The following is a 13,105-nucleotide window of genomic DNA, read 5'->3' on the forward strand; positions in this document are numbered from 1 at the left end:
TGTATTTTTAGCAGTGTCATATAATACGTCAGACATGGTTTCTTGGATGAACTTATACAAGGTACAATTGCCTCACTTGTACTGTTCAAGTTCCTAGTCCTGCAAGCCAGTATTTAAAATAAATCATAGCAAATATTTTTATTGTGTGTATAAATCTGCTTTTACTTTCAGGCTAGGCAGTGATGGGGGACAAAGAAGGGCTGTTTCCTGGCATGGAATGGTTGGTGTTACTTTGGGCTGCCAGAGCCTGCAGCTCTGAAGCACCTGGCATGATTAAACTGTTGTCTCATGGACAGCTCACCATTTACTCACGGCAAAAAGCACTTTTGAGATCATGAGCTTCAGGCTACTCAACTAGACAGAACTGCATCATTTTGCAAAAAGACATCGACACCTGCTTACTTGACTGTACCAATTTCACAGCAGTGAGAGAAAAAGGGAGCATGTAGGTTGTTTGGAAAAGTGAGGACTGTCTTGTGTCTAGAGCAGAATGCAGAAAAAAAATCAAACATAACATGGTGGTTTTAATTTTACAGCAGAACTGCCTTAAAACCCTGTAGAGGATTTATTTTATTGTGTCATAAATAGTGATGCTTTACAAGACAGGTGAAACAGTTCCCCAGTCACAAAGGCTTAGTCTGAATCAGTTCAAGCTCTTCTCAAGGTAAGCAATGAGAAGTGCAGAAAACAGGCGCAGGATTAAGAAAATAAAAAGACCGTGACAAAGTTCACAGGCGAAAGGAACATGAAAAGGAAGGTGGGAGCCAGTGAGAGGAAATGGCTCAGCTGTGCAGTCTTAAAAAAGTGAGGATGGATGATTTCACTGATATGGAAAGTGGAAGGAAGCTTGGGAGAACAGCAGTTTGAAAAAGAAAACAGAAAGAATGGGAGTCTACTGCTTGCATTGTGCTGAGGCTGGAGCCAGAGACAAACAGATGGTAGTGGCTACACAGGAGAAGCTGAACAGAATTCTTTGACCAAATGCATGAAGCCTTGGATCTAACTGCCACAAATATACTTAGAATCATAGAATAGAATCATAGAATCATAGAATCAAGAAGGTTGGAAGAGACCTCAAAGATCATCGAGTCCAACCTGTCACCCTAAACCTCATGACTATCTAAACCATGGCACCAAGTGCCACGTCCAATCCCCTCTTGAACACCTCCAGGGATGGTGACTCCACCACCTCCCTGGGCAGTCCATTCCAATGGCCAACCACTCTCTCTGTGAAGAACTTTCTCCTCACCTCCAGCCTAAACCTCCCCTGGCGCAGCTTGAGACTGTGTCCTCTTGTTCTGGTCATGTAACCAGACATAGAGAAAGGATGTTTTTTCTATAGGTTAATTTAGAAAGAGGGTTTGGGGAATGCTCAAATGTTTTAAAATCTGGAATTCTTCCTTCTGGAAGAAGTTTCAAAAAGGGGACTACAGCTATTTTGCACAGTACCAGACTATGATGTCTCATTTTGATGAATGATACAATAAATGCACACCCATAGCACAAGCTATTCAGCTACAATTCAGGCAGCAATTAAAGATTTTTTGAATGATAGTTATTTAACAACTGGAGAAAATGTGTCAGGCTGTCCAATTTACTGTTGTGACTTTGGGACTTCTTAAATAAAATCTTACTTTACCGAATAGGACTTTACTAAACAGGTGGCATTTATTAAAATGGTGAGACCAGCCTTACGGAGAGTGACTGCCAAGAGGAACACGAAAAGAGCTGTGCCAAAAGCTTGATATTGAAAGAAATAGAGGAGAAGTGCCAGTAGGCTTTCTACACACATCAGAGAACATACAAGCCATGGTCTTTCCTGCAGAGGCCACTGCCTCACTACTGCCAGGGGTGAAACAACTGTCAGGAAATGAGCAAAAGGAGTCTCAGCCAGGGCTTGCAACATGTCTCAGAATGTTTCAGAATGCATCAGGTAGGAAAGGACTCTTGAAGGTCATCTTGTCCAACCCTCATGCAGCAATCAGAGACATCACTAACTAGATCAGGTTGCTCAGGGCCCCATCAAGTTTGACCTTGAATGTGTCCAGGGATGTGGCCTCCACCACATCTCTGGGCAACTTGTTCCAGTATTTCACCACCCTCATTGTAAAGAACTTCCTTCTTATACCCAACCTAAATCTACTCTGCTCCAGTTTGAAACCAGTGCCCCTTGACCTATCACTACAACCACTCCTAGCCTTCCTGAAGATCCCCTTCAGATATTAAAATGCAGCTATAAGGTCTCCCTGGAGCTTTCTCTTCTCCAGGCTGAATAACCCCAGCTCTCTCAGCGAGTTCTCATAGGAGAGGTGAACCAGCCCTCTGATCATCTTTGTGGCCCTCCTCTGGACCTGCTCCAGCAGGTCCATGTCCTTATTTTGTTGAGGTCTCCACAGCTGGACACAGTGCTCCTGAACAGAGCAGAGGGGCAGAATCACCTCTTGATTTGCTGGCCACACATGTTTTGTGCAGCCCAGGGTGCAATTTGCCTTCTGGGTTGCAAATGCACACTGCTGGCTCATGTCCAGCTTCTCATCCACCAGCACCCCCCAAGCCCTTGTTGGCAGAGCTGCTCTCAATCTCATCATCCCCCAGCCTGTACTGGTAATGAGGATTGCCCCAGATGCAGGACCTATCCTCCTCAGCCCACCTCTCCAGCCTGTTGACGTCCCTCTGGATGGCATCTTTTCTTCAGACTTATCAAATCGTGCCACTCAGCTTGGTATCATCTGCAGCTTTGCTGATAGTACACTTAATCTCGCTGCTTGTATCATTGATGAAGATATTGAACATCATTTTCCCAATGTGGACCCCTGAAGGACATCACTTGTCACCTGTCTCCATTTTGATTCCAAGCTACTGACCATTACTATTTGTATGTGATCATCCAACCAATTCCTTAGCCACTGGACAGTCCACCCATCAAATCCTTCTTCCTCCAGTTTAGAGAGAAGGATGATGTGGGGGACTGTACCAAAGGCTTTACAGAAGTCCACAGACAGATGACATGTGTTGATCCTCCCTAAGATCCAGAAACCTCTTCACACTAGTCCCACCATTTCCACTGCAGCTTAATTCCTGTTCCTAAAAATTCTCCATAAAGTAGTGGTGTTGGTTGGTGTAAAAGGCCCATGGTATCTCTGAACTCAAGCTGAGATGCTGAAAACAGCTGAAGCTGATGACGAGTTGCTTCTACCATTCTGGTACTCTAGAAAATAGCCTCTTGTACATGTGCCCAGCATAGGCCCATACTGATTCATGGCCTGCTTTACTCAGCCCTCTCTCCGTGAAGAACCACAGGAGAATCACAGAATTTAGGCTGGAAAAGAACATTAAGATCACACAGTCCAACTACTAATACAACACTACTAAGTGCACTGCTAAACCCTGTCCATAACCACCAAGTCTACATGCCTTTTAAATATCTCTAGGGATAATGATTCAACTGCTTCCCTGGGCAGCCTGTTCAGTGCTTGACAACCCTTTCAGTGAGGAAATTTTTCATAATGTGTAGCCTAAACCTCCCCTGGCACAACTTGACACTGTTTCCTCTTGTCCTGTCACTTGCTGCTTGGGAAAACAGACCAGTACCCACTTTGCTACAACCTCCATTCAGGTAGTTGTAGAGACAGAGTTCTCACCTTAGCCTCTTCTCCTCCAAGCAAAACAACCCCAGTTCCCTCAGCTGCTCCTCTCAGAAGGTGCTGAAACTTACTGAGGGTGCACTCAATCCCTTCATCCAGATCACTGAAAAAGACCAATGAAAGACTGGCCCCAAAAACTCATCCCTGGGGAACACCACTTGTGACTGGTCAACTGGGTTTAACCTCATTCACCACCACTCATTGGGCCCAGTCAATCAGACAGTTTTTAACCCAGCAAAGCATCCTTCCAACCAAACCATGAGCAGCCAGTTTCTCCAGGGGAATGCTGTGGGAGACAGCATCAAAGGCTTTTGTAAATCCCAAATAAACAACATCTACAGCCTTCCCCTTATGGTTACCTTGTCATAGGAGATCAGGTTCATCAAGCATGACCTGCACTTCCTGAACCCATGCTGATCAGGCCTGACCACCTGGTTGTCCCACACATGCTGTGCAATGGCACTCAAGATGATCTGCTCCATGGCCTCCCTGAAGTCAAACTGACAGGTCTGTAGTTTCTTGGATCCTCCTTCTGGCCCTTCCTTAGATGGGTGTCACATTTGCTGATCTCCAGTCAGCTGGCTGTTTAGCCAGGACTGCTGGTAAATGCTGGAAAGTAGCTTTGTGAGCATCTCCACGAGCTCTCAGTGCCCTTGGGCAGATCCCACCCAGCCACACAAACCTATACAGGCCCAACTGGTGCAGCAGGTTGCTAACCATTTCCTCCTGGATTATAAGGGTTTCATTCTAATCCCTCTCCCTGTCTTCCAGCTCAGGGGGCTCGGTACTCAGAAAATAGCTAGCTCTACTACTAAACACTGAGGCAAAGAAGGCATTAAGTACCTTGGCCTTTTCTTCATTCTTGGTCACTGTGTTTCCTCCTACATCCAACAAAGGACAGAGATTCTCTTTGGCTGTCCTTTCATTGCTAATACATCTGTAGAGACATTTCTCATTGTCTTTAATAGCAGAACACAGTTGAGCTTTGGTTTAATGTTCTTCTTACACAGACTCGTGATATCTTTGTGCTCCCTCCTGAGTGGCCTGCCCCTTCTTCCAGATGCCTTAAACTCTTATTTTTAACATGAGTTGCAGCCAAAGCTCTGTTCACCTGGGCTGATCTTCCTGGCTGCCTGGTAGTCTTTGAGCACATGAGGATGGGCTGCGCTTGTGCCTCTAAGACTTCCTTCTTGAAGAACATCCAGGCTTCCTGGACTCCTTGGCCCTTCAGGACTGCCTCCCAAGGCACTTTGTCTACCTGTTTTCTAAATCTCCTTGGTTTGTTCTTTGCTGCCCTCTGCTTTTGAGAATTGCTCTTCACTAGACTGGTCAACCAAACCCAAAGGACATATTGAAGTTTGTTGCTAACTGGACAAAACCTGGGATTAGTTTTCTCCTGCTGCTTCTATCCTACCTCTTCTCCATCATCTCATGTGCTACATTTCCCTAAGAGCTTGGCCAGTTAGGGGGTATTTTACCTCCATCACTTGCTGTGCCTGGCACACAGGCTTTGCTGTGCACAGGTGGATGTAATGCTGCTTGCTATTCTTGAAGGTAAGACTGTCCCTGCGTTCAGAGAAGAATGGCTCCTTGGATGTTTCTCTACTCACGCTCAGCTGAAGTCTTCATCCAAGTCCTCTATGATATATTAACCTAAAAAGGACTCTCCTACTGACAGGCCACACAACATTGATGACATCCTCATTTATTCTACTCCTGTGCTGCAGCACATCAACCTCCACGTATCCAAAGAACCTTTTAACATCTTAGAAAAGCAACACAAAGTTTTCAGGGTGCAGCAAGCATCCTCTGTGCATACGGACAGCAATTAAAAACCCAAGAATCACAGTGAACTTCCTATACCAGCACAAATCCCTTCTGTTTGAGAAGTGGGTGGTATTGCTACCTCAAAGAGATTGCTCTCCTGATGGAGCTAAATTTTAGTTCCAAAACTCAATAAGCAGATAGTAATCTTTCCATCATTTGAGGGCTGAGTGCGTTGCACAGAGCAGACAAAGTGGAAGCCCTTATCATGGAACAGTGAGAACAAATTCAATTAACCATAAGGCACAGTTTAAGGCTCATCATTACTAAATAAAAGACATTAAAAGAATGCATCATCCAATACTGTCTATGGATACTGTAGTCTGTTCTGGAACCAGTTTACATTGCTTATACTGGGTTCTACTTGCTTCCCTTGAGGACTATGCAGGAACTCCTGGAGACATCAGAAGGAATTAAACAAACAGTAATACCAGAGTAATTCAGGACACTCAGTGGTGGGCCAGACGATCAGGTGGAACTTACATATAAGAATAGAGGGCTATGAGAAGCCAAAAAACTATTGCCCCTTTCTGTGTTGATTTTTGTCAAAGATGCCAACACCTGAGCAGGCAGCCTCATCAGCTCAGCTGATACTGGTAAATCTTAATGTCTACAACATGACCTTTGGAGATAGCACTCTCTTTAAAACCAGTTCTCTGTGTACTTCGTGAGACATTTGGACAGACCACCTGACTATCACTGCTATGGTGCTGCTTGCTGGGATTAGGCTTTGCTATACCAGGTAGTTTTTATTCTCATCACTAATTCAATTACTCCTTTTCCCCTTCTTTCTGTCAGAGAATCTCAATAATTTGATTAATTTGTTCTGCCTCACAACCTTCTGAGCTGGTTCTCATATCTGAGACTACCATAGATTATGGGGGACGAGGACAAGGAAGACAACATGCAATTTGCAACTCTGGTCCTCTGCTTCATGCACGTTCAGGCTCCAGCTGCTTTGGCTCATTCTCATTACGAAGTAAAATAATTGGTGTAGAAGCAGATCTTCAGGATTAGCTCTCTCTTCTCAATTATCAAACCTAAAGATGCTGTAAAAATGTGGAGTGCCAAAATGATGCTCAGATACTACAAAACAAAATGATGCAGCTATTTTACAGCCTCCTCCTTCACAACTTTTTACCTGAAGGTCTATTATCCCAGAGAGGTGTGTACAACAGAAATCTGAGTGGGTGTGAGTGTGTGTCAAGTGTGTGAGTACCCAGAAGCTTGTCACAGGAGAGCTGCACATTAATGGTGGGGGTTTGGGAAAGGTCAGTAAAGCCCTGCTGCAGTGGCACAACAAATCAAGCAAATTGCAGTGGCAGAAAGACTAGGCTCATTTGTGAACATCATGCCACATCATGCTTATGTTCATGTGGCCTGCTTTGCTCCTGAGGTTTGCTGACTGGTACCTCCCTTTGCTCCTTCTTAACCACTTACCCGCTCCCTCTTGCCCAGGACTCTCCCTTGGCCTTCCTCATAACAGCTTCGCTCTTTACCAGAGTCTGTGTCAGCTACAGCATCTCATGCACCTCTTCTTTATGCCCTTCTATTTCTTCTCTAACTAATCTGCAATGCTATGCCCATCACAACTGCATGTCCTGCCCTCATCTTTTGCTGCTCTGTCTGCAGACAGTGCCATTAACATGATGCAGATGTTCACTCTCTCCTCCCCTTCAAAAAAGAACCTGGAGAGATCCTGCAGGAAGGATGCTGCAATAAGTGTGTGTGTGCAATCCTTCATATAAATGGAAAGGCTAATAACACACGAATGTTTAAATAAATTCCTCCTAAGCCCCAGAAGACTTCCAAGTGGTCGGCTGCACTTCTATCGTCATGAAGAAAAATCAATAGCAGTGCTATAGTGCCACTGCACTCCAGCTTCCACATTACTCATGCCCCCCCATGCAAAGTACAGAGTGTGTTCAAGGAAATGGGTGCTCCCAGGGGAGCAAAATGGCTTTGTGCACTTAAGGTAATGATGTCACTTGAGGTCGCTATGCAGTTATGGTTATGGAAATGTGCAGTTTTGTCAACAGAGCTGGAACACTGGGACCTAGCTTAAGAGTTACAGCTTTTTTATAAAATGTATCTCTAATTTACCTACAGAGCTCCTTCCCAGAAACAACAGCTGCTGTACCTAATTAGCATTAATTGCCTTGTTACAGAAGAGCAACTGGGAATAGTACAGTACTTGAGGTACTGACAAAAGGATACACTAATGGCATTGATTTGTCCAGTCTGCTACAATCTCTCTTTTCTGTATGAAAAACTCACAAGTCACAAGCTGCGAAGCAAACTAGGAAGAGGTAAAGCAAAGAAGGAGCCACACATGTGGCATGGTATCTATCCAGTCATTTAGCCTCTGCAAGGGGCCTCTGCCTGCTCTGCATGGAACTGCATCTCACAGCACCCATTCATCTTGATCTATGGCAAGAGCAGCAGCAGAGGGAATCTACAAGTATGGCATCCTTGTTTTAGAACAGCATTGGGAGAGGATGCTCTGTTGTGCATTTTGTGGCTTTATGATTAAGGTGCTTTAAAACAAGTTCTGAACCCACACCCAACCCTAGCAGCAGGGGTTAAATAAACACCAACTGAAAGATCAGTCTCAGAAGCCACATGGAGAAATAAAGGCAGTCCATCTTTTACTGGGATTAGTGACCATCTGTAATGTTTCAACTAGAAATGCACTAGTTTTGTTGTGGGCTTTGTAGTTCTCAGCTCATTGACTGATATTCCCAGTAGTACTCCTCCCTGCTGGTATACCAATTCAATATCTGTTATGAATGCACAGCAGCAGGCTGGAAAGCAGGAGCTAACACCACAGATAATCCATTTGGGGACAGAAACTCATGATATATCTCCTCTGTTCACTTCAGTCTCCAACAAGATGGGGTCTTGTCATCAATTAGATCCTCAGTTTTGACCAAGTCAGGCACACCACAGAACAGCATGCTGTATTTCCTTGTGACAGGGTTTCTGTTGCTGTTTTATCTGTATCAGAGTTGCTTGCTCTAAGTGAACATCAGTCCCATTACTTGTTTGAGGTTTTTGAGAACGTTGTTTGTTAACAAGCAAAAACTGATTCAACAGCACAGGTAAAATAATTCTGCTTGACCCAGGCCCTACCATGGCTGTTCATCAATGGGCCCAGGTTCCCATCTGGCAGAATTTCCTTCCCAGCAGTGGCTGATCTGCTTGAAGTGTGATCTGCACTGTATCTCATAGAGGGAAAAAAAGCATCGTGCTGTAATGCAGCTAGCAGGGGGAATGTGCAAGCACTCTATTATTTAATGAAATAGCTCTGCTCTGTTAGGGTTACAACAGCTTCCTGCCTCTGGAACATCCATCAGCCTAACCAGAAACTTGAGCTACAGCATCTTACACCAAAGGCAACCTTGTGACACTTGCTTTTCCTTACCTGCCTGACTACTATCAGCCACTGTGCTATTTGGTATTAAGACAAGTACTAGCATGAGATCTAATCTTGGAGGGGAACAAAACTAGAAAATAAGGAAAATTGTCTGATATATGTGCAATTCAGGGTTTTTTTTTTTGGTTGGTTTTGTTTGTTTTTTATGAGAAGCTTTGCAAAGATGATCTAAAACAAACCCCATAAACACTCTGAGGCCTGCTTCAACATGAACTTGGCTTCCTCTTGGTCGTATGACAGGAGACCTCATCTGCATGTAACTCAGTCTCAAGGTGGTACCCAGTTTGCCCAACTTAGACACTAGTTTTTCACATACTTTCAGGCACTCCACTGAGCAATCTTGCAAAACCAGCCTGATTCTCTATCTAGCCCAAGTAGAGGAGGTGCTTACATCTAAGGCAACAGGTATCTTGGAGGGATAAAGGCTGCTATGAGTGTTTCTGTCTGCCTCTCTCTCTCTTCATCTGCAGATGAGGTTGCAGGAGATTTACTGCCAAGCTCCAGGTGTGGTGGATGTACTAGTGAAGATGCCACTGCCACAATCCCTCACCACCACAGTAGATTATTCTGCAGCACTCAGTTGCCATGTTGCCTGTTCTATTTTAGCAAACTGTGGTATCACTGACTGCTAGGGTAAGACAGACCATCTGGATGGGGATTTCAGCACGAAGAAGGGAAATTAAAAATGCAAAATAGAAAACCAGATGGCATAAGCTTCATTAAAATAATATCTTATCTCCTGGGGATCCCGTGAGGATTCATAGCAGATACAGAGCCTCTGAGATTTACACTTAGGGATTATTCTGTTCTTCCGTCTCTTCTTATCACAACCCTCTTCTGTTTTCAAAAGGTTTGTAGTATGTGCTCCATCTGGATATGCCTCCTAATAAGGATCTGCTGGAGAAATCTCCTAAGGACTAATGCACACCCAGCCCCTCCAGTGCTGTTGGGAACCTCCTTATCAACTTATTTCAAAGAAAGAAAGAAGAACAGCTGAACCTTGTAGTTCCTGTCAAAGAAAACTCAAGAGCATTAAAAAAGAAATACATAATATGGGTATAATACCAGTAAGGGTTTAAAATTATGAACTACATGAACTGGGAGATGTTATTTTTCCTTGGTGTGAGGTTTCACTGTTCCACTTAGAAGCCAGGTGCAATCTTTAGAAAGTCATTAGAAATATAAGCTACCTGTGAAGTTTTTCTTCTACTTAACTGACCTCCTAAGCAAACACATGGCCAAACATGTTATAATTCAGAGGGGGACAAACAACCAAGGAAAAGACCACTCGACCAGCAGGATAAATCTCTGTTCAGCAGCACTGCACACTCTTTCTGTCAGACTTCAATCACTGCAGCTTCTGGAAGCAGAAGTTGTATTCATGATGGGGTGGTATTTAATTGAGCTCATTTGAGCCAAGCTTCCAGCAAGCACATATGACAGATTTACATATAAATCTTCACAAAGTGAAAAATGCAATTTATCAACCTTCCATCAGAGCATTTGACATTTGAACAACTGATTCTGGCATAACAGTGAAAAATGTCACTATCAACACAGAAAACCTGCAACAGCATTTAAACTCTAGTTACTACGATCCCAAACAATGGCTCTGCCAGCTAAGCTATTAAATATTTATGTACTACCTTAACTTTGTCTAGCCTTAAAGAGATTAAAAAAAAAAATTGAAGTCCTGACAACAGCTAGTGCAGAAGAGACAAAAAATTTCTAGTTAGAGGAACAGGGGCTAGAACTGTGAGGTGCAAGCCATTGAACTGCTTGAAAATTAAAAAGGCTGGGCAGATTTTAATAGCAGCAGCAGGAGCTGATGTGGATTAAAGGCATGTTACACTGGCTACCCTTAGTCTTGTTTTGCTCGAGGTAACATAAAGCTCATCTGGGTATGGTTAAGAGTAGAGAATCATTCCAAATGCCACTAGGTACTTGTTCATGTAATTGAAGAGGCACACTGTTTCCACAGACAACAGAGAGGTTTTTGAGCAGACTTTTCCCTGGACACAAGGCAAGGAAGTTTTCATTAGCCTTGCAAGACAATTGCTCTTAAACAGGTGGGTTTCACCTTCATAAGCACACTGTGGTTGGCACTGAGTATTCACTGGGCAGGTCACTAGCTGGAAAGGAGATCCTGGCAATGGTACGGCTCCACCTACTCCTAAAACTGTTCAGATTCTTCCACCACCTCCCTTTGTCCCTTTAATAACGGATAGTGCCATTCCACAGTGGCTAAATGAAATCAGTTTTTCCCTAAGTTGTAAATCATTCTGTTGTATGTGATCCTTGGAGAAGAGCTGGCAAGCTCTGCAGAAGTGTGGCTATGGACTATTTTTGTGTATTAGTCTGTTTTAATAGTTAGCTTGCAATCAGCCAATGTAACAGGCTTCCCTTTCCTTACTCATGTCTTGATTGGTAAATTCCAGTTTGCAGCAGACTGAGTTTCTCCTGTTATATCATTCTCAGGTCTATATCCCAGTTTTCTCTACGGTATTTCTGAGTCTTTTTGGATACTGAAGTCTCTCAAATATACTAAGGCTAAATTTTATATGCTGACCCCTACTTTTTATGCCAAAGTCACTAATGAACATATAAATGAAAAGACTGTTGAAAAACTGAGGTTTCTAACAGATATGCCCCAAATTATCTTTTCAATTCAATTTGCATGAACTAATCTTGTTATCTTTGAATCCAAATCTATTTGCTATGATCAGGTTTCCTACAATGTCTTCATGACTTACCAAAGCAGGCTCTAAAATAGTACATTTCCTGTCACATCAGAGAATCTCTAGAGGATATTTTTTATTGCCAAGAAATGCAAGAATATCTCAGACTTATCAATAATAATATCAATTACTCTCCAAACTGATTTCTGATGTTAAACTATCCAAAACAAGTACTGCAGCAGTAATTGTCTCTCTAATGACATTACAGAACTCTCCTGGTGGTGAAAAAGGATCCTAGTGGCACATGGTGCACTGGCAGTGAATCTTTTTTCAAGCTGTGAGTTGTGCTGTCATTAACACATACTGCTGCTCCCTGCCTTTTCCAGAAAAGCAGCCATTGGTTTTAGAGTTTTCAAGACTGCAACTATGGGACAGATATACTGTCCAAATTAACTTGTTCATATCACATATCAGTAGCTCAAGGTTCTCCGCTTTGCCACATAATCTTGTTGCATTTGTATATCCAGCTTTCTGCCTTCTCCTTCCCAGACACTCAAGTGAGATCTTGTCTATTCAACTACTTTTCAATCTATGGGTTGATTCTGTGACATTTTTTTCTGCACTACTATGACCAGATTTGTGAATATTCAATTTATGATGTATTCAGGGAGAGCCTTGAAACCACTCCCCAGCCTTTACCTTGTATTTCTTTAAGGCTCCTCTTATAAGTGAGGCCAACACTAGTGCATGCAGTAGTAGCGCAGGTCCTTGGATGAAACCTCTCTGTTGTGAGGACCTCTTCATAACCACATATCAGCACCCAAACTTTCCCAAATCTTCAAACCTTAACTGACAGGTGACCTGCACTATCACCCATTTGGTGGGGGCCAGAGCTATGCAGGCACCTACTTCCTTCAGAGCATTCCTCAGCATGGTATAGTCACCCTCAATCAGCTCCAGTAGCATCCTCTCAATGCCATTTGTTCTGATTTGAAGGACAATCAGGTGCCTGCCTCCTGCTCCTATTGAGAATTTTTCCAGATTTAGATTCCCATTTTTGGGAATCTGAGTAGAAAGCACATTGTTTCTTTGACTTGTCCTTCATCAGGTTCTTGTGGCAATGTAGCTCAACAGTTGTTCAGGTTTTGGAGGTACGACACCACGAATGGATTGAAGTCCTCTTATAAGTATCGGCCTTCTGAGGAAGCAAACTGGGTGATTCTGCTTACAGAACTTAAAAAATATTGCTCAGAAATAGCTCAAGTATTTGTATGTGAACCTTTGCAGACCTACACACCTCTACACACCTCACAGTAACACAGCTCTACCATTTCCCAGTAGTAGCCCAAGTCTCTGATCCTTTCCCCTTAGTTTGCAGTCATTCAGGCTTCTCTTCATTTTATAGTTCCTCTCTGTGGTCAAGCCTTGATCTTAGTTGGATAAAAAATCGTTTGTTTAAAAAGCTATATCTACCCTTCAAGGCGTAAATTCCTTCCTCTACAACTGCCCGAGACAGTTTATGA

The 13,105-nt window shown here is 43.3% G+C and overlaps 1 protein-coding gene across 4 annotated transcripts in view; it reads right to left on the bottom strand.

Annotated features, from left to right (window-relative positions):
• FAM219A (family with sequence similarity 219 member A) overlaps window positions 1–13,105 on the bottom strand; it is a 96,540-nt gene that overhangs the window by 20,527 nt on the left and 62,908 nt on the right. The gene's annotated exons all lie outside the window — the stretch shown is intronic.

The sequence above is a fragment of the Indicator indicator genome, chromosome Z, assembly GCF_027791375.1.
Source record: "Indicator indicator isolate 239-I01 chromosome Z, UM_Iind_1.1, whole genome shotgun sequence".
NCBI classification, from domain to species: domain Eukaryota; kingdom Metazoa; phylum Chordata; class Aves; order Piciformes; family Indicatoridae; genus Indicator; species Indicator indicator.